Source organism: Glandiceps talaboti, chromosome 20 (genome assembly GCF_964340395.1).
Source record: "Glandiceps talaboti chromosome 20, keGlaTala1.1, whole genome shotgun sequence".
Lineage (NCBI taxonomy): Eukaryota > Metazoa > Hemichordata > Enteropneusta > Spengelidae > Glandiceps > Glandiceps talaboti.
Genome location: NC_135568.1, coordinates 16,560,609 through 16,564,913, shown reverse-complemented (window position 1 = coordinate 16,564,913; position 4,305 = coordinate 16,560,609).

Genomic DNA, 4,305 nt, shown 5'->3' with positions numbered 1-4,305 from the left:
AGTGATCAAAAACTCTCTATCTGTACTAAAACATATATGTTTGTTTGGTCCAGACATCTCTTTTACTGATATTACATTCGAATAATAGGTTGGTTTCCTTGCTGGAGCAAGTAGTGATTGACTATTTTTTTCCAACATTTGATCACATTACTAGCTAACTAATAACACTATCACAAACCATTGTCTAGACTGTCGACAGTCGCTCGCGCTTTTTTCCCTACGTTTTATCTAAACTCCGGTCCGGCGCAACACTAGTATTAGTAATAGTATAATCGCAAACTGATATCGAGGGCCGTATTGCGAAGGCCCAAGCTCGGGCCTTCGGCCCTCGACCTCGGGCCTTCGGCCCTCAATTTGCGATTAGACTAGTGTTGCGCGGGATCGGAGTTTAGATAAAACTTTGGGCAAAAAAGGCGCGAGCGACTGTCGACAGTCTAACCATTGTCCAAATATATGTATATTCGAGAGCTCATACCAAATATCTAATTCCTCTTGCTACGTGGATTCGATATGGTAAAATAAATACATGTTTGCTTCCAGTACACACATACATACATACATACATACATACATACATACATACATACATACATACATACATACATACATACATACATACACACATACATACAAGCTAAATATTACACTGTTTGACAATGCCTTAATGGATTTGGGCTTTAATCAAGGGTTCGGATAGTTGAACATTTAGCAGACTGGCAGTCCATCCAAGTTAAAGATAAAATACACTACTATAAAAAGAATCAGATTATATAACCAAAGTTCCTTAAGGCATTCCCATGACAACAAAATACACCATTGATCCTGAATTTCCATGCTCAACTTCCCTTTTGTAGATAAGTAAGTTTTAACTTTAATTTTACACCTGTGAACATTAAGTTACGACATTTGAACTGTAAACAGACTAGGAATTTTATCCACATATGACATTGAAACAAAGAAACACTTGAAAAATATTAACGCTGATTCAGATAACAGACAATTTTTTCTTTGTTTATTTATTTGATTTGTGTCGTTTGCCATAACAACACGCACGCCATTGATCCTCAGCTTACATAACACCTTTATTATTTTATATAAAAAACTTAAATATATTAGGAAAAGTCATGATTCAGTGATCAAAAACTCTCTATCTGTACTAAAACATATATGTTAGTTTGGTCCAGACATCTCTTTTACTGATATTACATTCGAATAATAGGTTGGTTTCCTTGCTGGAGCAAGTAGTGATTGACTTTTTTTTCCAACATTTGATCATAATTACTAGCTAACTAATAACACTATCACAAAACATTGTCAAAATATATGTATATTCGAGAGCTCATACCAAACATCTAATTCCTCTTGCTACGTGGATTCGATATGGTAAAATAAATACATGTTTGCTTTCAGTACATACATACATACATACATACATACATACATACAGTACATACATACATACATACCTACATACATACATACATACATACACACATACATACATACATACATACATACATACATACAGTACATACACACATACCTACACACACACATACATACATACATACATACATACATACATACATACATACATACATACATACATACATACATACATACATACATACATACATACATACATACATACATACATACATACATACATACAAGCTAAATATTACACTGTTTGACAATGCCTTAATGGATTTGGGCTTTAATCAAGGGTTCGGATAGTTGAACATTTAGCAGACTGGCAGTCCATCCAAGTTAAAGATAAAATACACTACTATAAAAAGAATCAGATTATATAACCAAAGTTCCTTAAGGCATTCCCATGACAACAAAATACACCATTCATCCTGACCTTTCATGCTCAACTTCCCTTTTTTAGATAAGTAAGTTTCAACTTTAATTTTACACCTGTGAACATTAAGTTACGACAATTAAACTTTAAATAGACTAAGAATTTTTTCCACATTTGACATTGAAAGAAAGAAACACTTGAAAAATATTAACGCTGATTCAGAAAACAGACAATTTTTTCTTTGTTTATTTATTTGTTTTGTGTCGTTTGCCATAACAACGCGCACACCATTGATCCTCAGCTAACATAACCAAAGTTCCTTAAGGCATTCCCATGACAACAAAATACACCATTGATCCTGAATTTTCATGCTCAACTTCCCTTTTGTAGATAAGTAAGTTTTAACTTTAATTTTAAACCTGTGAACATTAAGTTACGACATTTGAACTTTAAACAGACTAGGAATTTTATCCACATATGACATTGAAACATAGAACCACTTGAAAAATATTAACGCTGATTCAGATAACAGACAATGTTTTCTTTGTTTATTTATTTGTTTTGTGTCGTTTGCCATAACAACACGCACGCCATTGATCCTCAGCTTACATAACACCTTTATTATTTTATATAAAAAACTTAAATATATTAGGAAAAGTCATGATTCAGTGATCAAAATCTCTCTATCTGTACTAAAACATATATGTTAGTTTGGTCCAGACATCTCTTTTACTGATATTACATTCGAATAATAGGTTGGTTTCCTTGCTGGAGCAAGTAGTGATTGACTTTTTTTTCCAACATTTGATCACATTACTAGCTAACTAATAACACTATCACAAAACGTTGTCCAAATATATGTATATTCGAAAGCTCATACCAAACATCTAATTCCTCTTGCTACGTGGATTCGATATGGTAAAATAAATACATGTTTGCTTTCAGTACATACATACATACATACATACATACATACATACATACATACATACATACATACATACATACATACATACATACATACATACATACAAGCTAAATATTACACTGTTTGACAATGCCTTAATGGATTTGGGCTTTAATCAAGGGTTCGGATAGTTGAACATTTAGCAGACTGGCAGTCCATCCAAGTTAAAGATAAAATACACTACTATAAAAAGAATCAGATTATATGACCAAAGTTCCTTAAGGCATTCCCATGACAACAAAATACACCATTCATCCTGACCTTTCATGCTCAACTTCCCTTTTTTAGATAAGTAAGTTTCAACTTTAATTTTACACCTGTGAACATTAAGTTACGACAATTAAACTTTAAATAGACTAAGAATTTTTTCCACATTTGACATTGAAAGAAAGAAACACTTGAAAAATATTAACGCTGATTCAGAAAACAGACAATTTTTTCTTTGTTTATTTATTTGTTTTGTGTCGTTTGCCATAACAACGCGCACACCATTGATCCTCAGCTAACATAACCAAAGTTCCTTAAGGCATTCCCATGACAACAAAATACACCATTGATCCTGAATTTTCATGCTCAACTTCCCTTTTGTAGATAAGTAAGTTTTAACTTTAATTTTAAACCTGTGAACATTAAGTTACGACATTTGAACTTTAAACAGACTAGGAATTTTATCCACATATGACATTGAAACATAGAACCACTTGAAAAATATTAACGCTGATTCAGATAACAGACAATGTTTTCTTTGTTTATTTATTTGTTTTGTGTCGTTTGCCATAACAACACGCACGCCATTGATCCTCAGCTTACATAACACCTTTATTATTTTATATAAAAAACTTAAATATATTAGGAAAAGTCATGATTCAGTGATCAAAATCTCTCTATCTGTACTAAAACATATATGTTAGTTTGGTCCAGACATCTCTTTTACTGATATTACATTCGAATAATAGGTTGGTTTCCTTGCTGGAGCAAGTAGTGATTGACTTTTTTTTCCAACATTTGATCACATTACTAGCTAACTAATAACACTATCACAAAACGTTGTCCAAATATATGTATATTCGAAAGCTCATACCAAACATCTAATTCCTCTTGCTACGTGGATTCGATATGGTAAAATAAATACATGTTTGCTTTCAGTACATACATACATACATACATACATACATACATACATACATACATACATACATACATACATACATACATACATACATACATACAAGCTAAATATTACACTGTTTGACAATGCCTTAATGGATTTGGGCTTTAATCAAGGGTTCGGATAGTTGAACATTTAGCAGACTGGCAGTCCATCCAAGTTAAAGATAAAATACACTACTATAAAAAGAATCAGATTATATGACCAAAGTTCCTTAAGGCATTCCCATGACAACAAAATACACCATTCATCCCGACCTTTCATGCTCAACTTCCCTTTTTTAGATAAGTAAGTTTCAACTTTAATTTTACACCTGTGAACATTAAGTTACGACAATTAAACTTTAAACAGACTAAGAATTTT